The following is a 27,844-nucleotide window of genomic DNA, read 5'->3' as shown; positions in this document are numbered from 1 at the left end:
ACAAATTGCAGCAGTTGTGGGAACGTCCAGTAGTGGTATGCACGTAATTTTACTGACTGATTTAAAGTTGCAACTGTACAAGGTACAGGTTGTGCAGCAGTTAAATGAAAGCGAACACGGAAGGAGAATGACTGTTGAACTGCTGACTAAAGTTAGGTAAAAGGTGATGAGACACGTTTACATCTCAGTGCTTATGTCAACAAACAAAACTGCCGTTACTAGTGCGGGGCTAATCCTCACGAAATCCATCAACGCCCTTTGCACAGCCAGAAAGTCAGTGTGGTGCGCTTTCTTTTTTAGGATGACCATGGACAAACAACCACAGCCACATCTCAGCCGTATGCTGCTGCATTCCTCGCATCTCAATTTGAACAATTACCTGCAAATTAGTATTGGTTTCAGAACGGTGAAGCTACGTCTCACTGTGCTTCAGGGAATGGGGACAGTTTGTGGCCTCCCAGATCTCCTGACTTACCGGTCTGTGATTACTTGTTTCGGGGTTTACCGAATTACAAGGTGTATGCTAGACTGATAAGGTACGGAATGAGGAGGTTCTCCGCAGAATCGACGAAGAAAGGAATACATGGGAAACACTGACAAGAAGGGACAGGAAGATGGCACATCTGTTAAGACATTAGGGAATAACTTCCATTCCATGGTAAAAAAGGGAACCGTAGAAGGTAAAAAATGTAGAGGAAGACAGAGATTGGGATACATCCAGTAAATAGCTGAGGACGTAGGTTATAAGTGCTACTCTGATACTAAAAGGTTGACTGAAAGACGCCATCGCACAGAAATCAGAAACATTCATGTATAGATGCTTGAACGTCCCGTGAACGGTTTGCATCGCAGACTGAGAATCAATATAAGAATGGTGACCACCTGCAAGACATCATTTTCAATACTCGAAAAGTGCATGAAATGGAAATACCTAAGAGTTTCGTTGTTGTGATTGAAAATATAATCCTCGGCAAGTTTCGCTATATCAAAATCTGACCATTTCTTTCTCACTCCCCGTATAAGTGGAGATCATGGATAAATAACAAGAATGAACGCTCTGTTATCGCCTATAAACGATAATATGACATGATTATTTAACCAGGGCTTATTTTGCGAAGTGGGGAGACAGCGGCGGCCCCTGACACGCCTGCTGACCACGACGCAGCGCCCTCGCGCTATCGACCAGCGGGCGGAGGGAGTGCCCTCTGGAGTTTGGCCACTGCTCTCTCCCGAGTCAGCGACCTCCGCCTCCCACGAGGCGGCTGTTGCTCCGTGTTGCTCTAATGGCGGACCACTCTGTCGCCTGATTCCACTCTTTCCCTCTTTTTCTCCCAAAGACACGGAGCTGCGGACGCTGCCCTGTGCGGGAACTTACCAACGCAGACTGTTGGCCGGCCTGTGTGGCCGAGCGGTTCTAGACGCTTCAGTCTGGAACCGCGCGACCATTACGGTCGCAGGTTCGAATCCTGTCTCGGGCATGGATCTGTGTGATATCCTTAAGTTAGTTAGATTTACGTAGTTCTAAGTTCTAGGGGACTGATGACCTCAGATGTTAAGTCCCATAGTGCTCAGAGCCATTTGAACCATTTTTGAACAGACTGTTGGCTACAACTTCAACTGTGGTCCAGGGAACTGTGTGACGGACACTCAGTGTTACGTACTTACGTTTTTGATAATGCGTAACCTCAAATACATCTCAGATGATGCAGATGCGCGTCACTGAAATATAACTGCAAGATTTCTTTGACAAAAACACGTTTTGGCCTCTGACTTCAAGATAAATGTATTATGATCGCAGACAGTCACCTTATGGAAGAAAGAAAATACATGTTGAAAGTGCTTAAAAAACACGGGTATGGATGAACATATATAAGCTTAAAAAGTATAATCAGTCTCTTCCTTCTGCCTGTGTATCATCGTCGTCAGCAATACCACGAAGATATTGCACTCTACAGTTTACGCACGTCCACCAAAAATCTGAAGTAGACAGTTACTATGAAGAAGCAACATTCACACGTCGTAAGGCTTAGGTGACCTGCGAGGTGCGACTAAAGAAAGGTTTTTTTTTTCATTTAGGCAGTTGAAAAGTTACGGGAGTTTCCACCCAATCTGGCCGTAAGATTCTCTTTCACCTTTCACGTATACACTATAACAGGGGTTCCCAACAAAATTTACTTGATGACCCCCTCATCGATCATGATAGGTACCTTGTCATATCACAGTATCAAGTACCTAAAAAGGCCAAATTAAGAGTCTTTTTATACGTTTTCTATTTTTGGTACGTAGAAAAAACATTGACATATTCATTATTGAAAAAATATTGAGCTTAAAACTTTTTCAATTTAGCCATCATTGTTTTAATACAGAATATTGAATATGTAAACAACACGGTATGTGAAAGTACTGGCAATAAATTAACAATGGCCGATTGTCGTCTGAAATGTGAGTTTCTGTGTAAAGTGACTGTCAGTTGTCAGCTGCAAAGAGGCAGCGCGCACGATCTAACGGCATACAGCAAAACTATTTGCCTCTATCTAATTCTAGTTTTACGTTAGAGTGTGCTAGTGTCAGTTCGCTCTAGGAAGACGCTAGGCGCAGAAGTTAGCGTTCGCTATAGCTCTGCTCATTCAGGAAGCGGACAAAACAAAAAATCTGTTATCATACGAAATATATTTAATATATTTTTTATTCTAATAGCATCTTGCGGACCTCTCTGGCATAGCTCGCGGACCCCTGGGGGTCCGTGGACCACCTGTTGGGAACCACTGCTCTATGAAAAAAGAAAAACCACGCACCACGAAGGAATTATCCGAATGGGATGGAAATCGGTAGACGTGATGTACAAGTACAGACAAAAAAATGATTACAACTTCAGAAAAATTGGATGATTCAAGAGAAAGAGCTTCATAAAATGAGCAAGTCAGTAACGCGTTCGTCCTGCTCTGGCCTTTATGGGAGCAGATATTCAGCTTGGCACTGATTGACAGACTGGTTGGATGTACTTCCGTGGGATATCGTGCCAAATTCTGTCCAATTACTGCGTCAAATCGTCAAAATCCCGAGCTGGTTGAACAGCCCTGTCCACAAAGCTGTAAACGTTCTCACCTGGGGAGAGATCCGGTGGCCTTACTGGAATGGCAGCGTTCGGCATACACGAAGACAAGCTGTAGAAAGTCTCGCCGTGTGTGGGCGGGCATTATTTTGCTGTAATATAAGCCCACGATGACTTGCCATGAAGGGCAACACAATGCGACGTAGAACGTCGTCGACGTGCCGCTGTTCTGCAAGGGTGCCGTCGATGACAACCACAGGGGTCCTGCTATGAAAAGAAATGGCATTCCAGACCATCACTCCCAGCTGTCGGATCATACAACGGGTGACAGATTGACGTCCCGCTGCTATGCGGGGCGTCTCCAGACACGTTTTCACTGGTCATCGGGGGCACCTTTCGTAGCGGGACTCATCACTGAAGACGATTCGGCTCCAGTCAATGAGATTCCAAGCCGAAGAGAGTGTCTGGAGACTGTCACCTGTTATACGGCCCGAGAACCAGGAATCCTGCTCTGGGGTGTGATTTCATTCAATAGCAGAACCTTTGGGTTGTCACCCGCGGCAACCTTACAGCACAGCGCTTGTTGTTGTTGTGGTCTTCAGTCCTGAGACTGGTTTGATGCAGCTCTCCATGCTACTGTATCCTGTGCAAGCTTCTTTATCTCCCAGTAACTACTGCAAGCTACATCCTTATGAATCTGCTTAGTGTATTCATCTCTTGGTCTCCCTCTACGATTTTTACCCTTCATGCTGCTCTTCAATACTAAATTGGTGATCCCATGATGCCTCAGAACATGTCCTACCAACCGATCCCTTCCTTCTAGTCAAGTTGTGCCACAAACTTCTCTTCTCCCCAATCCTATTCAATACCTCCTCATTAGTTATGTGATCTACCCATCTAATCTTCAGCATTCTTCTGTAGCACCACATTTCGAAAGCTTCTATTCTCTTCTTGTCCAAACTATTTATCGTCCGTGTTTCACTTCCATACATGGCTACACTCCATACAAATACTTTCAGAAGCGACTTCCTGACACTTAAATCTATACTCGATGTTAACAAATTTCTCTTCTTCAGAAAAGCTTTCCTTGCCATTGCCAGTCTACATTTTATATCCTCTCTACTTCGACCATCATCAGATATTCTGCCCCACAAATAGCAAAACTCATTTAGTACTTTAAGTGTCTCGTTTCCTAATCTAATTCCCTCAGCATCACCCAACTTAATTCGTCTACATTCCATTATCCTCGTTTTGCTTTTGTTGTTGTTCATCTTATGTCCTCCTTTCAAGACACTATCCATTCCGTTCAACTGCTCTTCCAAGTCCTTTGCTGTCTCTGACAGAATTACAATGTCATCGGCGAACCTCAAAGTTTTTATTTCTTCTCCATGGATTTTAATACCTACTCCGAATATTTCTTTTGTTTCCTTCACTGCTTGCTCAATATAAAGATTGAATAACGTCAGGGAGAGGCTACAACCCTCTCTCACTCCCTTCCGAACCACTGCTTCCCTTTCATGTCCCTCGGCTCTTATAACTGCCATCTGGTTTCAGCACAGTGGTACGTCTGCGATATTCTACACCCCGTTTTGTTGCCCTTCGCGGCAAGCCATCCTAAGCTTACGTTTTAGCAACATAATGCTCGCACACATGTGGCGAGAGTTTCTATTATCTGTCTCCGTGCTTGTCAAAACCTACCTTGCCAGCGGGGTCGCCGATCTCTCCGCAAATAAGGACGTTTGGAGCATTATGGGCAGGGACCTCCAACCCGCCTGGGATTCTGATGATCTAACTCACCAGTTGAACATAATTTGGCACGATATCTCTGAGGAAAATATCCACCAACTCCGTTAATCAATGCCAGGCCGAAAAACTGCCTGCGTAATGGACAGAGGTGGACCAACGTGTTATTGACTTGCTCAATTAGTGAAGCTCTTTCTCTTGAATAAATCATCCTATTTTTCTGTAACTGTAATCATTTGTTTGTCTGTACATGTACATCACATATACCAACCGTCCCATTCGCCTAATTCATTCTTGATGCGTTTTTCTTTTTTTTTCTTTTTTGTCCTGTAGTGCATATGATGAGAATCCTACAACGTATCACATTTTCTTACCGATGGTAGGTATTCACCATTCACAACCGAGCATCAAGCTGTTACGTGAATCCTTATAATCTCTAGTGATTATCTATGTTGTTTCTACTCCTATTTTCGCTAGGACGAAACAACGCCTGCTTACATTATCTTTACGTAGCTGTCGATCTGCGATGCACGCGATTTCGCTATGCAGTGTAATTACGTCACCGTCGGCAGGGAAACATTTTCATCGCTGCTCCGACACTTTTACCGAGCGCAGCAGCTAGCGCACTGGACTCGCATGTGGAACGACGACGGTTCAAATCTGTGTCCGGTCATAGAGATATACGTCTTCCATGATTTCCCTAAATCGCTCCAGGCAGATGCTAGGAATGTCCCTTTGGAAGGGCACGGCCGACTCCCTTCCCCATCCTTGAAACAATCCCAGCTGGGGCTCCGTCTCTAATTACTTCGATGTCGATAGAACGTGTAACCCTAACCTTCCTTTTTATCGCAACTACGCTCCTACACTTGTCAGATAATTTTGATAAGTATTGAAAACCTCGTTTTCGTATATGAGGCAACGTTAACTTATCACAACTACATCACTGAAATAAGAGGGGTTTACAGCTAAATAAATTTTTTTCCACTATATCGAACCCCTGTCTGATCTTTCCTTACTACCTTCCCTACATGGCCGTAACCCTGCAGTGTATCACACCGTTGCAAAAGAAACGTAATGCAAACCTGTATGAAGTCACACCGAAACAAGAAGCATTCTCCACTTCATAACTGTCTTATTTCAAGCGCCAACCAATGTGGCCGAGCGGTTCTAGGCGCTTCAGTCTGGAACCGCGCGACCGCTACGGTCGCAGGTTCGAATCCTGCCTCGGGCATGGATGTGTGTGATGTCCTCAGGTTAGTTAGGTTTAAGTAGTTATAAGTTCTAGGGGACTGGTGACCTCAGATGTTAAGTCCCATAGTGCTCAGAGCCATTTGAGCCATTTTGTCAAGCAGATACCAATCTTGATGTCAACAAATTAATCATTGCAACTAACGCTCCGATCATCATCTAATCACAAGACTCATTTTCAAAACCAAAATTACTGAAAGCTCTAAATTTCTCTCCACGTTCAGTGGGACGCTAACACTTTCTCTTCACACTTGTTTAGGCTTCCAGACTGACTCTCCACAGTCTAGAGGCCAGAGCATCTCTATAAAATTCCTTAATATTCCTCATTCAGAGGCTCAGCAGTGTCGTTACAGTCTAATTAGATTTTGCCTCTGTGATAGCATTAATAGTGACCCTGCCCTCTAATACGTCAGTTGCATTCTTCTCACTATTAGCTAAATTTTAACATTCAGGTAAGATTTCACTGCGGACATGGAAAACCCTCTGAGATTAAGGGCAACTAGAAAACCCTTAGAAGAGTATTCTGAAAGTATTCAAGACCTTCCTGAGAGCAAAGTTATATGCGGTTTAGGGAAATCGACTCTGCCGTAAAGGGGATACACGAGGGTATGCTGAAAAGTAATGCCTTCGAATTATTTATACAAAAACTCTTAAGGCTTTTTAAGTAAAACAAACGTTACTAACATTCTACATGTTCACTGTTCACACTCTTTGTATTTACAGCCCTCTGCCACTAGCGGGCTCCGAATTGCAGTGTGTAACATGTCAGCGTGTAACGTAACTACGTTGACGCGTGAGACACAGCGTGCTTTAATAAAGCCTCGACCTCAGAGGGTCTGTGCTCTTGTGGAGCACACTCTCCTTCAGCACGACAATGTCATTCCACACACGAGAGCTGCGACATCTGCAGCTATCCGACGCTTTGGGCTCACTGTCATGGATAATGCTACATACTGTCCCTACTTGGTCCCACCCAATTTTCATGTGTTTCCAAAACTTAAAGAACACCTTGGAGGATTTCACTTTGATAGGGATGAAACAGTGCAAGCAGAGGTGAGGTTGTGGCTCCGTCAACATGGTCAGACATTCCACGGTGATGGCATTAACAAATTGGTCTCTCGCTGGGAGAAATGTGTTAGTCGCCAGAGTGACTGTGTTGAGAAATAAATGTGTAGATGTGAAGAATAAATAGGTAGAATGTTAATAATGTTTGTTTCATTTAAAAAGTTTCAAGAGTTTTCACATAAAAATTCGGAGGAATTACTTTTCAGCACGCCTTCGTATGTTCATCTAACACAGCGGTGGCCTAGATTTCGGCTAGCGGGCCATGCCTGTGCCCGACTGCCAAAGCGCTCAGCGTCGCTTCGCATTAGCCCCACAACCACGCCGCGCCGTCGGAGCGGGAGGAGGGGGAACGCTGGAAAACAGCGAACACGCCGCATTTAAATGGCAGTACAGTTTTAGTATTAATTAATTATTCTTGTCACACTGAAGACATAACATAATTTCTATCTCATACAAACTGTGGGTAGGTGCAGACTGTTTGTTCACAGAGTTTTGCACTGAAGTTGCCACGAAATCGTGACTTACTTTGTTTCATAATCGAAAAAAGGTATTTCACACACATATGTAGATCGAACTTTATTGCGGAGAGGTGAAAAATCTACCTGACAAAAACCAATGTACATGTCCTAGACAGTTTTGACGTAAAGAGATTTGTAATTAAAACTGGAAGAACCTTACAGATCAGTCAGTTACATCTGCACATGCACAAGGGTGCTTTCAACTGAAACGGCAAACGGTCTCGAAAATAGCTCGAAGACAGATGTAAGTTGGACAGTGTCCCCAAAAACTTTATAAAACTAAAAAAGACCACAATGAATTCTTCAAACTTCGTGCTTTCTTTAATGCCAGTGAGCTTAGGGAACTGTACTGTCTTTGTGAGAATGTGTCTCCTCTGCAACGCAATTTTTTTTCTAAATGCATCCCAGTCAAATCATAAAAAAGTTACCTTACAGTGCCTTACTGTGGGCAATGTGCAGTCAAGTCTACTTAAAATGCGACGTCTCCAATCCATTCCGGATGTTCTAATTTTCGTTCCTTCACTTCATTTTCCTTCATAAATTTAACAACAGCGAGATTTAAATTGAAAATTCGTTCCAGGCGTACTCCTTAACTCAATCAGCGCACTTTTCAGTAGTAATATATGAATTCTCCATACCCTTCGTTAATGTTCCATTGAAAACTTGCAAATGAAAATCGAATAATGGGTGCGACTTCAGAAATTATATTATTCATACCACCAATTTCTTCAAGTGCTCCATGCCTGCAAATTTAGCACAAAGGGCTTCAGAATCTACAGAACAATGGAGCCCGTTTGTCGATTGTTGTAATTTTTTGCACTTTCATTGTCGCCTAAAAGCTTAAATTATTTCTGCATGGTACTATAATGACGTTTCGTAGCAGACAAGCAGTACCCAACGCTTATGCGAATTGAGAATTCTGATTCGCCTCTTCTGTCATTCAGATTCATTTTAATGGATTGTTATGACAGATTGCTTGACTACGAGGATTGGAACTTAAATACTGGCAACTATTTATTTACAGCTCATAAAAAGTACATGCGTGTTTCGTGTTTCAAAGTTTTACTGACCTTCCAAGTTGTCACCAGCATTGTGTATAACCTGTTGCCAGCGATGTAGAAGTCTAGGATACTCTCAGCAGTGCCAGTTGTATTGACAGTCCGAGTGGCGCGGTCTACTGCTCGATGAATTTGTAGCAGTTCTGAAACGGCCAGCACCACCAGGGTCAAAAAAATGAGCTACAGCTTGCAATGTACGTGCTTGATCATTGTGCTGGAAAATGATGGTCAGGTTCTGCAAAAAATGTCATCATTCTGTCTCTAAACTGGTCGTAGGTTGTGTTCCAAAAATGAACAGCATAGAGACAGAAGTGATGACACTTTCTGCAGGACCTGACCATCATTTTGCAGGGCAATGCTCAAGAACGTACAGTGAAAGCTGTTACTGATTTTGCCGGCCATGGTGGCCGAGCGGTTCTAGGCGCTACAGTCTGGAACCGCGCGACCGCTACGGTCGCAGGTTCGAATCCTGCCTCGGGCATGGATGTGTGTGATGTCCTTAGGTTGGTTAGGTTTAAGTAGTTCTAAGTTCTAGGGGACTGATGACCTCAGAAGTTAAGTCCCATAGTGCTCAGAGCCATTTGAGCCATTTTTTTTTGTTTGTTACTGATTTATTTGACTGATGGGGCAGCTAAGAGCTATACCACCTACTGCACTCCCCTGACTTAAGCTCTCGTAAGCTCATCTCGATTTCTAAACTGAACGAAACACTACACGGCATTCGCTTCAGAACTGCCACAAGTTCATCGAACAGTAGACCGCGCTGCTCGAACTGTCAACACAGCTGACACTGCTAAGAGTATCTACGACTTCCACATCGCTGGCAACGGTTATACACAATGCTGGTGACTACTCTGAAGGTATCTATTTTGTACGAGCTGTAAATAAATAGTTGCCACTATTAAAGTTCCAACCCACGTATCTCTTCTTGCGCAGAAAGCTACTGGCCTATGAACGTCCTTCATACCGTGAACAAATAGCGAAGGGCAAACAGCGCTGACACCACGATTCTGCCGAACTCAGGGAGTTGTGACGAATGAAAAATGCCGCACCGCAATTCTAAATGAAGTGTCGCACAGGTCTGGGTACTTCCGAGAACGGCGGAGCAAAGAAGAGTGACAGGACGGGGCTTGGCCCGCACACGTCGCACGCGAGATGTCTGGTAACCGAGGACGGCCTGATCTAAAGCTATACTCCGCAACCCACCTTACCGTGCGTGACGGAGAGTTCTTCAGATACCACTATTTTAGTTGCCCTTATTTCCCTGTTCCATTCGCGAGTGGCTTGTGGGAAGAATGGTGAACTACAAGCCTCCGTACGAGCTGTAATTTTTTGTGATCTTCTCACCGTGCCCATTTCGCAAGACCTATGTTGGACCGTGGTCTCGCGGTAGCGTTCTCGCTTCCCGAGTACAGGGTCCTGGGTTCGATTCCCGGCGGGGTCAGGGATTTTTCCAGCCTCGAGATGACTGGGTGTTGTTGTGTCGTCTTCATCATCATCATTCATCCCCATTACGGTCGGAGGAAGGCAACGGCAAACCACCTCCTCTTGGACCTTGCCTAGTACAGCGGTGCGGGTCTCCCGCATCGTTCCCCTACGCTCCGTCACGGAGTATGGAACTTCATCATCATCATCATCATCATGATGTTGGAGACAGTAATATAATGCCTTAGTCTTCTTAGGACTCAACCTCACGGAACTTCCTTAGTAAGCTTCTGTGTGATGCTCAATGCGTCTCTTCCAGCATCAGCCACAGGCATTTGTTGAACATCTCCCTAACGCTATCTGGATAAAATGCGTCACTGTTCGTCGAACCTATATTTGCTCTCTCTCTCTCTCTCTCTCTATTCTACGAGGAGCTTTCAATAACCAATGTAACACTTTTTTTCTCGGCAATTTCGGTTGAAAAAGTGCAGCATTTGTTGTGGGACATCATGGAATATTCCCATTTCAGCCCCTATAGTTTCGTGAAGTTCCGATTGATGATGGCGCTTTAGGTAGCCTTTAAAATGGTGTCTTAACGGAGGTGCGTTCCAAGCAGAGAGCTGTCATTGGGCTTCTTTTGGCGGGAAACCAGATCATGATAGATACGCATAGGCGCTCGCAGAACGTTTACAGAGACCTCCAGTGAACGAAGGGCAGGATTCGAAGCTCCGACCGTAGCGGTCGCTCGGTTGCAGACTGCAGCGCCTAGAACCGCACGGCCACTCCGGCCGGCCCACCAGCTGGAGTGCTCAAAGATATGTCCCCGCTGCGTTCCTCATCGCCTAACAGAAGACCATAAACAGCAACAAAGGACCATCTGTGAGAAATTGCTTGCGTGTTACGAGACAGGTCGTGTCAATTTTTTGTCGAACATCGTCACGGGCGATGAAACATGGGTTCACCACTTCGAACCAGAAGCAAATCGGCAATCCATGGTGTGGCAACACATCACCCTCTTCCGAAGAAAAAGTTCAAAGCCGCACCGTCAGCTAGTAAAATCATGGCGACAGTCTTCTGGGACTCTGAAGGGTTTATTCTGTTTGACGTCCTCCATCTTGGTGCAATGGCCAACTCCGAAGTGTATTGCGCTACCCTCAGAAAACTGAAGACACGACTTCGGCGTGTTAATCGTCACGAAAATGGAAACGAACCTCTGCTTTTCCATGACAAAGGAAACCTCGCATAAGTCTGTGCACCCGAGAGGAGCCCACAAAATTTCACTGGACTGTTCTTCCTCATCCACCCTGCAGCCCGAATCTCGCACCTGTCATCTATTTGGTCCAATGAAGGACTGACTCTCTCTGTGGGAAGCAGTACGTGGATGATAGGTAGGTTATTGATGCAGCAAGACGTTTGCTCCGACGTCGACCAGTACAGTGGTACCATGCGGGCGTACAGTCCCTCGCAATATGGTGCCGTAAGGCCATCACATTGAACGCAGATTATGCTGAAAAGTATGGTTCTGTAGCTATGAGTGGGGAATAATATGGTGTATTAGACTCCCGAATAAAACCAACGCTCCTTCAGGAAAAAAATGTGATGCATTCCTTACTGAACGCCCTTGATATTACTCCAGTAGGATAAAGGTCTCTGAGTGATGAGCTGTTGTTGTGGTCTTCAGTCCTGAGACTGGTTTGATACAGCTCTCCATGCTACTCTATCCTGTGCAAGCTTCTTCATCTCCCAGTACCTACTGCAACCTACATCCTTCTGAATCTGTTTAGTGTATTCATCTCTTGGTTTCCCTCTACGATTTTTACCCTTCACGATGCCCTCCAATACTAAATTGGTGATCCCTTGATGCCTCAGAACGTATCCTACCAACCAAGTTGTGCCACAAACTCCTCTTCTGCCCAGTTCTATCCAGTACCTCCTGATTAGTTATGTGATCTACCCATTTAATCTTCAGCATTCTTCTGTAGCCCTACATTTGGAAAGCTTCTGTTCTCTTCTTGTCCAAACTATTTATCGTCCATGTTTCACTTCTATACATGGCTACACTCCAAACAAATACTTTCAGAAACGACTTCCTGACACTTAAATCTATAATCGATGTTAACAAATTTCTCTTCTTCAGAAACGCTGTCCTTGCCATTGCCAGTCTACATTTTATATCTTCTCTACTTCGACCATCATCAGTTATTTTGCTCCGCAAATAGCAAAACTCAGCTACACTCAGGAATCAGACGAACCTGTATTTTGTAAGCCACTTCTGTCGTGGATGTGTTACATTTCCTTAAGACGCTTTAAGTGAATCTTAGCTCTTACGTAACTAGCTGTTTGTAGACCTCCTGCGCTCTGTAGCTAGCTGTAGAAACATCTGTCCCGATTTCAGTGACAGGAAATTAACATTCTTGCTGCGATTGGCTATCACGCCTCATTTAACTTACAAAAAAATCACCTCACAATGTTCTGGAAGCAAGTTGCGCAAGAGGATCGCAAGCCCTCCAGTAAACTTGATTGTTCTCTTCCGGGTAAATATTTTAATGGCATAAAAATGAAGGAAGAAGAAAGTAGGTCGTTGCGGCGTTGAGGGCAGCCCCTGTGAGCGCGTGTCAGGGTCTACTTTTTTTGAAGGTGATGTTTAGCGCTACGAGTTCCCAGAAGGGCAGCGCGGCAGCCGCTCGCTCGATGCGCTCGCGTGTCTCACCGCCGCAGCTATCAAGGCTTCAAGGCTCGTGTCCGAGTTAAATTCCACAGCACGCGACAGCCCAACACTTCGATTCACCAGAAGTGCAGCCATCGAAATCCACACTGCGGCTTTCTCAAATAGCACGCTTTGGCGCTATGGCTTCCAGTGCAGGGGCCACAGGTAGAGCTCCTACATAATAGGCTGAATCGCCCGCTATGTTTTCCGCAACGCTGAGAATTCCACAGTGCTTATCTTGTGGGTGGTTCAGCTATTCACTCAACATTTTACAATATTTCTTATCAAATATTTGTTATTGATTACCCGAATTAATGTGTATGGAGATATGTAGAATCCCCTTTTCATGTAACTGAAAAACTATAGAAATATGGGCTCAGAACTTGCGTGGTAGTTTGTAAACATGACACTGAAGAGCAAAAGCAACTGGTACACCTGCCTAATATCGTGTAGGGCCCCCGCTGGCACTCAGAAGTATCGAAACACGACGTGGTAGGGACTAGATTGATGTCTGAACTAGTACTGGAGGGGGCGCGGTTAGAGGCGCCATGTCATGAATTGGGAGGCCACTCCCGCCAGAGGTTCGAGTCCTCCCTCGGGCATCGGTGTGTGTGTTGTCTTTAGCGTAAGTTAGTTTAAGTAGAGTGTAAGTCTAGGAACCGATGACCTCTGCAGTTTGGTCCCACAGGAATTCACACACATTTGAACATTTTAGTGCTGGAGGGAATTGACACCGTGAATTATGCAGGGCTGTCCATAAATCCGTAGACTACAAGGGGTGGAGATCTCTTCTGAACAGCACGTTGCAAGGCATCCCAGATATGCTCAATAATGTTCTTGTCTGGAGAGTTTGGTGGCCAGAAGAGTGTTCCTGGAGCCACTCTGTAGCAATTCTGGGGTGTCGCATTCTCCTGCTGGAATTGCCCAAGTCCGTCGGAATGCGCAATGGACATGAATAGATGTCGATGATCAGACAGGATGCTGTCACCTGTCAGAGTCGTATCTACACATATCAGGGGTGCCACATAGGGTTGCCGTAATCCAAGGACGAAAATCAAGGACAAAATTCGGTGATTATAAACATGTGGTTGAAACCCAGACCAATATGTTGTGCAAGTGACCATTGGTTTGCATTTCAGTTGAATCTTCATCATTGCTTTACAGTGGTTATTATAAAGATGTGGTTGAAATCTGGAATCACAAGAAGGCGGGTTCTGCTGATCTTGAAAGGGTTAAGCCGACGGGTGTGAAGGAGTCGAGTGGATGCTTTCCAGACGCCGACATACTCATAAGAGCGGGGGCGACACGCCCACAGGGGCCTGACAGAGTGGCTGGGCTAGAGATTCTGTTACTTCGCAGAAACTTAGTGGAAACACTTACTGGCGGGCTACCAGCGAGGCGTGGGAAGGATTTGTGTTCCCAGGCAGTCTTGGTGGGCAAATTCCCGCGTTTTCTGCAAAATAATAACTCTGATTGGCTTGCTCAGGGGATAACTCCGTGACGTAGCAAAATTGGCGCAGAAATTGGCGACAAGTATCTCCATTGGTGGAATAGTAGTGCGTCAGCAACAGAGTGGAATTTCCGCCGGTTTTCGAGTTTCTGATTGGAACGTTTAACCATGACCACTCTCGTGGGGCCGGGAATGTTTTGAGTTCGGCTTGTACGGGTGCTCTTGAGAGGGTCGGCTCTCGCCTTTCGGTCGGAGTAGGTTACAAGACTGAGCTCTCGCTGCTCTGGACAGCCTGCCTTCCATTGGCTGTCCAATACACTTTCATTTAATTGTAACTGTTTGACGAAGTTGCTGAAGTTTCAACTTCAACATAATTTTCTGAGTACAGTTGGCAATTGAGCGTTCTGCGTACTAGCGGCCTATGTTGTCCGTCTTGAGCAGTTTTGGCTAAAGTTGACTGTACTGGAATTACTGTGCGACTTCTCTTGTTAAAATCACTCACTGTACCGTCAGTGATTGTGTAGCGAGCCTTCTTCGTCTCCCTCAGAGGCGTATTTGTGTTGCTAGGAAGTCTTTAGTCTGGAACAACCAGACCAGGAGAATTCGTTTTGGGCTATACTCGCGACATTATCATCACCACGACGGGACGTCGAAGCAACCAGCCATCGCCTCCGGTATGCCAGATCGTGTCCTTGCAGTTAAGAAGACAGCTTGGTAATGTACGTCCGCAGCACCGGCAAATCAGGGAATTTTGCTAGGTGATAATCAGACCTCAGCAGAGCGCGCCTGTTTGTCTTTTCTAACTTTGTTCTGTCTTGGGTGTTCATTGTCTGAGTTATCACTACTGTAGCAGCAATTAATGTTGGGTTGGCTGGGTGTTTCTCTTAAGATTTGAGTTGCAAGGAATTGGCTCCACATACCACTTGGTCATAAATGTCACAATCTAGTTTATGGACAACTTCACCTTCACAGCATTTATTTGATTATCCAATTTGATGTATTGTAAATGTTTCATGTGGTTTGTTTATTATTTTGAGTTTAGTCATAATAAATCAAAGTGTTATTTTGGACAGAACTTTCATTCTGTTAATCTGTATAGCAACCCTTTCATTTCTCACTATGTTAATGAAACTTTCCTCTATCTAATTAATTTCTATCCAATTAAATTATTGCAGGTGCCAAACTCTTTTCTACTCCACTTGCAGGGTCGATTACTGTCAGTTAGCGTTTCTTCTTAATCCATGTGCAACAGCAAAAGTCGGAGTTAGAAAAGGGGGGGCTTAGAGAAGATTCTAGAAGAATTTAGTGTTAAATACACTGCTAGCCCCGGCACCTCGCATATAATGGCGACCCTTATCCTCAAATCTTTCCTGTGAATTACTGATAAGGAAACAGTATTCTTAGTAGGAACATTCAAATTTTTTCCTCTACTTTTTTTCAATGATTAATACCCAAGTCTTTTTCTTCTAGTTCCGCGATTAGTTTTTAAGTAGCGACGTATGAATACAGTTTTTGTTTTCAGCGTATATATTTTTTTGTTTGTTCATTGTTTTATGTGTTGCTTTGATGTGGTGTCTGTACCACATTACACTTTGTTGGGCTTGTGTGCGGTTTCTGTACCACAACAAATCGTGCATGTAATTACAGCGTTGGAACGGCGTTGTTGAAATTTTATGTCTATGTGGAAATATATATGGAGTAGATTATTTTTATTGTGCATTTTAGATAAATTTGTTTTTCATGAATGATCACGAGAAGTAAGGCATGACTGTTATCGAGCGAAGCTAAAACTAAAGAGGATAGAATAATGGATAAGGGGCAGTTTACTGACGTGGATATGTTCGGGGATGAGATGGGTACATTTTTAGAAGGACAGGACGACAGGGTCATTGATGAGGAAAGTGATTTGGACGCGCTCTTAGAGCAACGTCGCGACAGTGATTATGATAGTGAGGTAGAGGATGAAACAGAGACCGGCACACAGGTCGAGACGGCAGCAGAAGTTTATAGTAAAACGAACGAGTACAGACAGAGGCCAGCTCGGTCACGTCATAGCTCTAGCGCCCAGGTGTCCAGAGTTACATCGCCCATGTGTGAAGAGGATCAAAAAGATGACATTAACCCAATACTAAGGTTCCTACGATCAATGAAAGAAGAAACTGACGATCAACGTAAGAAGGAGAAGGACGAAGATGAGAAACAGCGTAAGAAGGAGAAGGAAGAAGATGAGAAACAGCGTAAGAAGGAGAAGGAAGAATCTGACGAACAACGTAAGAAGGAGAAGGAAGAAGCTGACGAACAGCGTAAGAAGGACACTGAGGCAATAATTTCGCATATAGGGGAAATTGCTAACAATAAAGAAAGAATGTGGAGAACCAACACAAATGTCAATGGTAGCACAAAAAGTAGCAGGCCTAGCCAAAACGGCAGCAATAGGGGCAATGAAAATCGCAAAAGTAACTTATCAACTTGCACGGCGCTTGCGACGTGCGACACAAGCCCACTCAAAATCCCTAGCGTTCTTAAAAAACTCAAGGTAATATCGCGGTTACGAACATCACGAAACGAATGAAAGAAGTAGAGAGTCGGATAGCAAAACAAGAGCGAAACGGGGACACGAGCACTGCGCGTTCGGATGCTAATGATGGAGTACACAGAATTGTGTCTCCAAGGAAAAGCTCGTCGTGCTCTAGCCCAGTGACAGACTGCGGAACTAACAATGCATACTCAGAAACAGCGAGTAATAACTGCAATAATGGCAGCCCAGTTAGAAGAGTGAATGCTGAGTGCCACTTCCAATGTGATACAGAGGTAGCACATCACAGTTATAAGCAAGGTAGATCAGGACACTCAGCAGACGTGCAAGTATCGGAAACGAGTGACAACACCAGTGCGAGGATCGGACAGGATTTTGATCACAATGACTTCCTGTCGACACTAAAATTCCAAAAGTTCAGAGATAATGGAGGTTCGATGCATCCCAAGAGCTGGGTGATGCAGTTTACAAATTCATTACCGTCATCATGGCCAACCCTGGCAAAATTAGAATTCATGTGTGGACACATCGAAGGCCAAGCCGCGGAAAAGATGCGGGGTGTGGCAGCGACGTGTCAGACCTGTCAGGAATTTGTTGATTAAAGAGGAAATAATATTTTGTCCTGAACTGGAAGTGTCCGGGAAAAGGAGCGCAACGAAATTTTTTGATGATTTACTCAAGAAGAATCAATTTTTAGATAGTCCATATAGCAAGGGAGAAATCATCAAATTTTGTTTTTCCGAATTGCCAGTTAGATACCAACAGACACTTGTCGGGAAGTGTGGATCTGACACAGAAGCATTCAAGAGTCTATTGCGTGAAGTCGAAGTTGTCTTTGACAAACAAGACGCAAAGGACAAATACCAACGATCAGCAAGGGAGGATGACAACAGATGGCATAATCGCACTGGTCATTTAGGAAACCAGGGTTACGGAAATCAAGATTACGCTAACCAAGGTTTTGGAAACCAGAGACACGGAAACCAGAACGTTAGGGAACAGGGTCATGCTAGACAAGGAAGCGGGGACAGGAGGAATAACGAACGAAAAGCGACCGTAATTAGAGAGAGCGAAATCAAGGACAACAGGAGAAACAGGAGATTGAAATTAGACCTGCAAATCCTAATGCACGTCAGAGGAGGGGGAGTTTAACAAGGGATTGACGCTAGTCCATAGGACTCCACCACATCTCTCACACAAAGAAGTTCATGGAATAATAGTAGTTTAAGTGGTGTACATAGTAGAATAGGCAAATACATTAACCTTTCTTTGGGGAACAAGAATCGTTGCATTAATAGATTAAGATTGTTAAAGTATTAACACGCTGCGTTGTCTCGCCTAAGAATTTACTGCTGCTATCCTTTTTGGTTTATGTTCGCGACTCTCAATGTCGATGGAGTAGGAGGCGCTACCATTCCATGAGCAATGTTTTTGTCCTTTCCTATCTGGTGTCCATGTTGAGGGATAATGATGAGTGAGGAGATGTCGCACAAACGTACGCATACAAGAACGTGCTCCTAGAAGCGTTCAGGGAAGTCGTGATACGCTGCATAGCGGCCACAACCAGTTCGAGAGACGTTCATACCAATGCTTGCAGGCACGCGTCAGTGCACTGCAAGATTGTGGTCTATTGCGTGATTTCGAGGATGAATATGGGCAGTATAGTTTTTACAGAGATGCGCCAGCACCGTTGTCTTGCAAGTCGGGGTGAACCTGTGAGCGTTTGACTCCAATGGTCCCCTAGACGGTAGAAATGCGGACATAAAGCCTACCATGCCAATGTGCTGGATGGAGATTTAGCGTGCTGCTCGTGACTGTCACAGATGAATAACCAAGGAATTATACTTGGAGATTCGTGACACACTGTGTAGCTGGCGTGTGGTGGGCGACTTAATCCTCAACAGGAACCAGTCCTGGCTTGCTGATATTACATTGCCTCTGGAAAGGTGCCCTTTGATCGCTAAAACAGCATCATATAGAAAAAGAAGTTGCAACTATAAATTTATTGTCTTGTATAGCCATGGCTAACTCAGTCTCTGGAGTTTCAGTGAGGCGTAGTGAGAACTCGGGGGCCGTGTCATACGGCGCGCACATCACTATGGTCGTCAATAGAGGCGAGCAACGAGACATCTCAGCGTGACAGGAATTAAGTAAGAGTATTGTATAAGGTAAAAAAAAGGGAGTACCATATACTAGGATACGTTAAACTTTAGGATTTAGCAATAACTAGATCCTTAATATTGTGGGGGTTTTCTACTACAAGTAGGAATGTTTGGCGCGCGCCTGTTGGGATGCTTTTTTCAGGTCACCAAACCACAGATCCCTAGATGGACGGACGACAGGTGAGCGAACGTAGAATCGTTGCATGTTCTTTATAACTCAGTAAAACTTCCACCTGCATAATAACATAATTTATTCAAAAGACATAGAATGTAGATCGTTGGCAAATGGTAGTTAACTCTTGAGCGTGTCCACTGTCACTCTATATAAGTAATAGTAATATTAGTGTGGGCCCGTACATTTAGTTGTTCATCCAATATAGTATCACACACCATGTACAGTGGTGAGATCGGTCTCTACACAAATATCAAGATAAATTATTTCCATGTCTAGATTAGATACACCAAGATTTTGTTATAATGATAGCCATAGATTGATAACTATAAAATTAAAATAAGAGTGTCTGAAATGACAATCAATTTATCGTTATGTAAATTTATTATAACATAGAAGGCCATGGGAAAAAGTTAGGCATAAGATTTTTGTCAGAATTGTGCAGATGACGGGAATTGTGGCACTGCAGAGGCCAGCCGGAGCAAAAGTAAGAGGTCATCGGCTATCTGCAAGAAGGGGAGCGTCTGCACGCCACCTGAAGAGAAGGGCGCGGGAGCGTCCGGTCCTACAAGCTGACAGTCACCGGGCCGTATACCTGAGGGATTAGGCAGGGGACAACCCTCGTGGGGCCACAAGCGAAAGTGAGGCTGGCTGTTGATACTGACACACGACCAGGACGGAACAGCCAGCTAGCTCTCCAGACGCGACAGCCGTTTGGAGGGATTCCCTGCGGCAGACCACGTTGTCGTGAGTACACGAAGAAGATCACGTACGGTGTCAGAACCTGCACCTCATGTGCCTCAGGACAGAAAGGGACGCTATATACTCACCTGTTTCAGTTTTTACAACTCACCAGCATTGGCTGATCTGCATACACAGAGCACTATCGTGCCACAAACTCTAACAAATGAATTGTCTCATTGCTAACTTCTCCTCTCACTTAGAGAGCAGTTGTAGCAATCGTCGCTCCTAGTTCGATCCTGTCTGGATGACCTCACGCACTTGTGGAGTCACTCCACGTGCCCTCATCCCTCGTCGAACTGCAATATTGGGAAACGTAAAGTACTGTCCAGGGAGAGAAGAGATCTGGATTAGTGATGTATCCCAACTAGTAGACCTCAGAGACAATTAATCGACGAGAGGAGAGCCTATCACTATGCCTTCCTACCGTACTGCCGTGATCACATGCGTGGGTCTTGCTGCAATCTCAACAGCGTACTGCAGATGCTCCAGCACACCCTATTGCTGTTGCAACAACGTAGCAACAACACCCGACGTTTAGCACTATGTGGTGTCAGTACTTGGCCCCATCCCAACAACCCCCTCCAATGCTAAAGACATGGAACCACGTGCATCAATGCATATGACTCAACAGACCAACCCCCTCAGAGAAACCAACAAATTTTTGAAGTGCTTTGAATATTTCTAACAATGTGATTTAGTGCCTCATTCTCAGCACAGTCGTGAACATTGTGCAATGTGCAACACAACTTGTCACCCCATGAACCTTGTTTTTTTTAAAAAAATTTTCTCTAGTGTTGTTTTTATAATGTATGTCATACCTTGTGTGTGTTTGTATTTTGCATTGTAATTCTTATGTAAGTAATAGAGTAGGGCGCACAAATTACTGTATTGTTGTCTACACCACTTTTTTTTGTATTCTGTACTTATTGAGGCGTGTATGCAAACAGTGTGCCTGAAGTCCCCATTAACTGAAGCAGATACTACCAGTGTCATTGTGAATGGACCATCAGTTCAGGGAACATTTTGTAAAGGTTACTCTTGCTGCAGGGAGACAGAATGAATCAGGGGTTGAAATTAGATTCTGAAAGCTCACAATGAGATTGTTAACTTAAATAGTATCATGTGTGATTGAGTTCAGGCTAGTTAAATGACTGAAATTGTTGTAACATCTTGGGCATTTAATTGCGGAGCGCTCCAACTCTGATTGTAAAGAATACACTGCTCCAGATTTGGCTCACATGCCCGGGCCATAATTAGAGTGTGAATGTCTGTGTGAATCAGTGTTTGGAAGGGGCTCCCTGGGTATAGATGTATGATGTGAGTGTTAGATTTCCATATTAAGAAGGTGAAGTTGGCTACATCATTTATAATACTCCCTCTATGAGCTGCATCTTCTGTTACAGTGATTTTTTTTTTTTTGAGTGCGGCATTGCAAAATTGTTCTTGGGCAATTTACTCACTACCTTGCTCCTAAGTGAGCCAACCACTCACCACTTACAATCTAAAATGCCGTTGGGGCTATGAGAGGTGGCATGAGCCCCCTCTCATATTTCTATCTTACTCTGAGTAATTCGATTTTCCTCTCTAATTGCATCAGGTGAAAAGTCGCTATTCCTTCACACACGCCAATCCCACGCAGCGTCTCTCGTCACCCGGGTGCTCCGGCGACAGGCAGGTTCTGCTGATCTTGAAAGGGTTAAGCCGATGGGTGTGAGAGTCGAGTGGATGCTTTCCAGACGCCGACATAGTCATAAGAGCAGGGGAGACACGCCCACAGGGGCCTGACGGAGTGGCTGGGCTAGAGATTCTGTTACTTTGCAGAAACTTAGTGAAAACACTTACTGGCAGGCTACCAGCAGGCGTGGGAATGACTTGTGTTCCCAGGCAGTCTTGGTGGGCAAATTCCCGCGTTTTCTGCAAAATCATAACGCTGATTGGCTTGCTCAGGGGATAACTCCGTGACGCAGCAAAATTGGCGCAGAAATTGGCGACAATTATCACCATTGGTGGAATAGTAGTGCGTCAGCAACAGAGTGGAATTTTCCGCCGGTTTTCGAGTTTCTGATTGGAACGTTTAACCACGACCACTGTCGTGGGGCCGGGAATGTTCTGTGTTCGGCTTGTATGGGTGCTCTTGAGAGAGTCGGCTCTCGCCTTTCGGTCGGAGTAGGTTACAAGACTGAGCTCTCGCTGCTCTGGACAGTCTGCCTTTCATTGGCTATCCAATACACTTTCATTTAATTGTAACTGTTTGACGAAGTTGCTGAAGTTTCAACTTCAACATAACTTTCCGAGTACAGTTGGCAATTGAGCGTTCTGCATACTAGCGACCTATGTTGTCTGTCTTGAGTAGTTTTGGCTAAAGTTGACTGTACCGGAGTTACTGTGCGACTTCTCTTGTTAAAATCACTCACTGTACCGTCAGTGATTGTGCAGCGAGCCTTCTTCATCTCCCTCAGAGCTCAGTAGAGTGCGCCTGTTTTTCTTTTCTAACTTTGTTCTGTCTTGGGTGTTCATTGTCTGAGTTATCACTACTGTAGCAGCAATTACTGTTGGGTTGGCTGGGTGTTTCTCCTAAGATTTGAGTTGCAAGGAATTGGCTCCACATACCACTTGGTCATAAATGTCACAATCTAGTTTATGGACAACTTCACCTTCACAGCATTTATTTGAGTATCCAATTTGATGTATTGTAAATGTTTCATGTGGTTTGTTTATTATTTTGAGTTTAGTCATAATAAATCAAAGTGTCATTTTGAACAGAACTTTCATTCTGTTAATCTGTATAGCAACCCTTTCATTTCTCACTATGTTAATGAAACTTTCCTCTATCTAATTAATTTCTATCCAATTAAATTATTGCAGGTGCCAAACTCATTCTACTCCACTTACAGGGTCGCTTACAGTCAGTTAGCGTTTTTTCTTAATCCATGTGCAACAGCAAAAGTCGAAGTTAGATAAGGGGGGGGGGCCTTAGAGCATCATTTCCATATGAAGATTCTAGAAGAATTTAGTGTTAAATACACTGCTAGCCCCAGCACCTAGCAAATGTCCTTTCACCTTTCTGCATGTCAGCCAAATCTTCATAATTACCATAATTCAAACAGTAATTCTGTCAACAAACAAGTTGTAATTAACGAGGAAAATTAATCCAACCATTCATGGTGTCTATAAAGGAGTGATCAATGATGAAAAAAATTAATTGCAATTGACATTAAATAAATCGATTATTGCACTGCTTCCACATCTAACATTCTGCGTGCTGTCTGTTGTTCTATATCGTGTCTCCCTACCACTTTCGCGCAACGATGCTCTGAGCGTGTTTTTTAGGGAATTGACTAGTTTGAACCTGGGACCTGTTGCTGGTAAGGAGACGTCAGACCACACATGACATGTAGAGTTCAGAAGAGTTCAGTGTGACTAGCAATGATATAACCAAATACTTAATGATTTCATCGCCAGCTCCACTGCACTCCCTGTAAAAGAATCTTAATACTAACTAAATTTAGTGGAAGGGGTTCAAGGCTTTCCTATTTTTAGTTAGCTGGTAAAATAACGTCGAAAAAGCAGTTCAGTTTACCATTGGAAATTTTATTCTACTCACAAAACATTGTTTATAAATTGCACTATTGATAAAAGGAAATGTTTTAATACAGGATGGTAAAAACCAACTGCGTTCAACAAAAATGTGAATGAATATTCCCTGAATGGGTTTCCAAGTTCTACAATGGATCGAAGGATGACCTACGCCATATCACATCTATAATCTAGGTTTAAATTAAGTTTCACAAAAGAGAAAACTACCAAAATGGTCTACAGTGACCCTCAATTATCTTTAATTACTTATCTAACTTGTCGTAAATTACAGTAGCTGATGTGGCTTCTCAATAACTATATAACAGAAAAAACCTCGCGTTTCAGATTTTTACTTCAAGTGGCAAATGTGAACACCATGAGCTTTAATTGACGATCGACACTAGTGTTACGCAAAACGGGGGTGTAACAGATGAGACTTCTGCCGTTCTGAGTGAAGTTTTATGTGCTGTTATGTGGCATCGTGTGAGTTCATTACCTTGTCAGTGTTCGTCAGGGGGCGGCGGGCAGCACAGTTCTGCTCACCTCGCCATCTCGGAAGCAACTCCCTCTTAACTTCTCCTTACCACAATTTACCGAAGTTGGTTTAAAAAAAAACTATCTGGCTGTGTTTTCATCTGACCAATCATGGTCTCAATGTTAACCTTAAGCTCCGCCTACAAAAATTCTGTCTATCCAATGAGAAATGTTATACTTTTCATGGTGGGGCAATGTTTTTAAAGTCTGCAACGTAACAGAGACGCGAAAAAGTCTCAAGCTAAAACTTGCAGTTGGTGTGGTCCTTTTAGTGTTATCGTAAGATCTATACTGTTCTTCTGAAGGGCTCTATCTTTTAACATGGGCTGGGGGGTGGTCCTGACGTAACAGAGACGAGAAAAAGTCTCACGCTAAAACTTGCAGCTGGTGTGGTCCTTTTAGTGTTATCATAAGATCTATACTGTTCTTCTGGAGGGCTCTATCTTTTAACATGGGCTTGGGGGGTGGTCCTGACGTAACAGACATGCGAAAAAGTCTCACACTAAAACTTGCAGCTGGTGTGGTCCTTTTAGTCTAGAGGGCTGTATCTTTCAACATGGGCTGGGGGTGGTCCTGACGTAACAGAGATGCGAAAAATTTTCACGCTAAAACTTGCAGCTGGGGTGGCCCTTTTAGTGTTATCGTAAGATATATACTGTTCTTCTGGAGGGTTCTAGCTTTTAACTTCAGTTTCGTGCATCAGCGTGCTGTTTAATAGCAGTAGTGTGACTTTTACGAATTTTTTTTTTTTTGCCAGTGATGGCTTGCCCAAGCGGTCTTCTCGTCGGGCAATTTTTTGCTCACTCCGCTGAGTCGGGGCGTTCGGAGACCCTTCTGGTGTTCGGTGTCCTGCAGGGTTCTGCCACTGTGTGGTTCCATGTTCTGTCCCAGCAGGGTTCTGCCACCCTATGGTTCAGCTTGGCAGCAGATTTATTTACTGCCCACTTCGGCTACAAGGGCCTTCTGTTGGTCTCACTTTCCTTTCCCTTCTCTCGATGCTTCTGCCTTGTAGGAATCGTATCTTGCTAATTACGTCCTTTCCTTTCTTGATACTTCTCACGTTGCAACTTGTGGGTCGTTGCATCTCGTCCTTGGTGGCGTTTTTACAATGGTTCTTACAAAAAGTTTTAGTTATAATCATCTAACATATGTCTAGTACCTACATTGTTTTACGCCTTCTTAAAAGCTTTACAAATTTCAGCGCCCTTTCCATTTTACAATTCTAAGGTATTTTGAGTCTTAACGTCTATAAGAATCCTCAAATTCATTTTTTATTTTTGTGTAGTGTCATGGTGTATAGCATTTTAGTATTTCATGCTGTTAGACTACCTACGCTTTATCCCTTCACCTTAATCTATGGTACTATTGGTGTTATTTTTGTTTTTGTTTTTATTGAAACTACTTTCTTTTTCCCACCTTCCTCTCTCTTCATTCTTCTTTCTCCTGACGATCTTATCTGCAACATAATCTTGAAATATTGTGCTGATTATTTACCAGTAATAAAACCAGTAATCTTCAAACTTTTTGATATGGCTCACACGGTGAAGTCCTAAGGTTTTGCCTGTTTTTAGGTTCATTAGTTCCACAGCATTATCATGAGCAATTCGGCTAATTATGACAGGTCCCTTGTGTGCAGCGTAAAACTTATGTATTTTGTGTTTCTGTTTGCTGGAGAGATGGTGTGTTTTTACAAATACTTTCTGGCCTACTGAGAATGTTCTTTTAATTGGTGTTCTATCTCCTCTTTCTTTTCTTTTAATGGCTGCCTTTCTGATGTTGGAGAGTGCTGTTGCTATGACTTGTTTGTGCTGTCTACGTGGTACAATAGTTGTGTAGTGCTATGTGGCATTTCATTTATTACTTCTTGAAAATCTTTAAGGTATATATCCCAAGTGTTGTGTCTTTTGCCTGCATATAATCGGCATAAGGTGCCTATATCCTTCATAGGTCTTTCTGCTGGATTTACGCTAGGTTTGTACTTAGATATGTAGATGGGTTTTATTTTGTGTTGTTTTAACGTGTTCTGCCATTGCACTGATTTGTATTGTGGGCCATTAACCGAAATTATTCGTTCCACTCGACCTACTTGTCTGAGAAAATCTTGTCCAAATGCTTTACTTATAGTAAGACCTGTTGCCCGTTTTAATGGTGTCAAGGTAACATATTTAGAAGTAAGTTCCAAAACGACAAATATGAAAATATACCCATTTTTTGTGCCTGGGAGGGGCCCCATCAAATCTGTTGCAGCTATTTGTTTTAATCTTTTAGGGATTATTGGAAACATAGGTGGTTCGGTTTGGAAAGTGACGTGTTTATCCCTCATACATTTTTTGTATTTGACTAATACTGTTCTAATTCGTCTTTCCATATTAGGAAAATGGATTGTTTGTTTTATTTTTAAAAAGCATTTCTTTGGTCCAAAGTGGCCATTACTTAAATGTGTAAACCATATGTACTTATTAATTAGTTCATCTGGGATATAAATTAACCATTCATTCGTTGCAACATTTCGTCTAAAAATAAAACATGTTTTTTTTACGAGATAGTGCTGTCGACAGTCTGGAAAATCCTTACTTCTCCACTTGTGTTTGATTCCTAGTATTTCGGGATCCTTGTCCTGTTCTTTGCCTATGTTTTTCAATGCTGTCGTAATGTAGTTTTCGAAAGGTACTTGTTTCATATAGTACATTGTAAACTGGTCTTCTGCTGCTTCCAAACCTATGTTATTGGATGCACCCTGTGGACTTCGTGATAAAGCATCTGCTAATACATTCGCTGGTCCTGGTATGTGTGTAATAGTGAAGTCAAATTCTTGTAGTATTAACATCCATCTGGCTTACCTCCCATGAGTTAGTTTGGCGGATAACAGAAATTCTAATGCTTTGTGGTCAGTGTATACTTTTGTTTTTCTTCCGAATAGGAAGTATCGAAAACGTTGGAAGCCCCATACAATGGCCAATGCTTCCAGCTCCGTGACTGAATAGTTTTTCTCGCTTTTTGTGAGTACCCGACTGGCAAATGCAATTGTTCTATATGATCTTAGCCCTGCCTGTTCGTATTCTTGGAATAAAACAACTCCTAAACCTGTTTTCGCGCTATCAGTGGCCATACAAAAATTTTGTGTTAGATCAGGATGTGCTAAAATCGGTGCTGTTGTTAGTGCGTTTTTCACTTTTAAAAATTCTTCATTGGCTTGTTGATCCCATACCCATGGTGTGTTTTTTCCAGTCAATGCACATAGGCGTGGTGTTGCGAGAGAGTCGATCCAAATAAATTTTTCATAGAATCCGGTGAGACCTAGAAATCCTCTGTGAGTTTTCTTATTATATGGAGTACAGAATTCTTTGATTGCCGTTAGTTTTTCTGAGTCGGGCATTACCCCTTTCTCTGAAATTATGTGTCCTAGAAATTTGACCTCTCGCCTTCCAAATTTGGATTTTGTTATATTTACTGTGACCCCATGCTCTTTCATGATCTGTAAAAACTGATTTAATGTGTCGTTGTGATGTTCCCAAGAGGGTTGTGCTATAATCACATCATCAACATAACAAATAATTTTTTGTAAAATTTCAGGACTAAGTATAGTATTAAATCCCCTAATAAACGCTGCTGATGATATGTTTAAACCAAATGGCAATCGTTTAAACTGGTAACATCTACCGAATACGATAAATGCTGTAAATTTTCTACATTCTGGGGCCAATTCTATTTGCCAGAAACTACTCCGTAAATCAATTGATGAAAATATCTTAGCACTGTGGAAGTTTTGTATCAATTCCTCTAATTTTTCTGGACGATCTGTCTCAGTGATTATGAGTGTGTTGATCTGTGTGGAATCAAGCACTAACCTGATG

Source organism: Schistocerca cancellata, chromosome 2 (genome assembly GCF_023864275.1).
Source record: "Schistocerca cancellata isolate TAMUIC-IGC-003103 chromosome 2, iqSchCanc2.1, whole genome shotgun sequence".
NCBI lineage: Eukaryota > Metazoa > Arthropoda > Insecta > Orthoptera > Acrididae > Schistocerca > Schistocerca cancellata.
Note: the sequence above shows the minus strand (reverse complement) of the source record.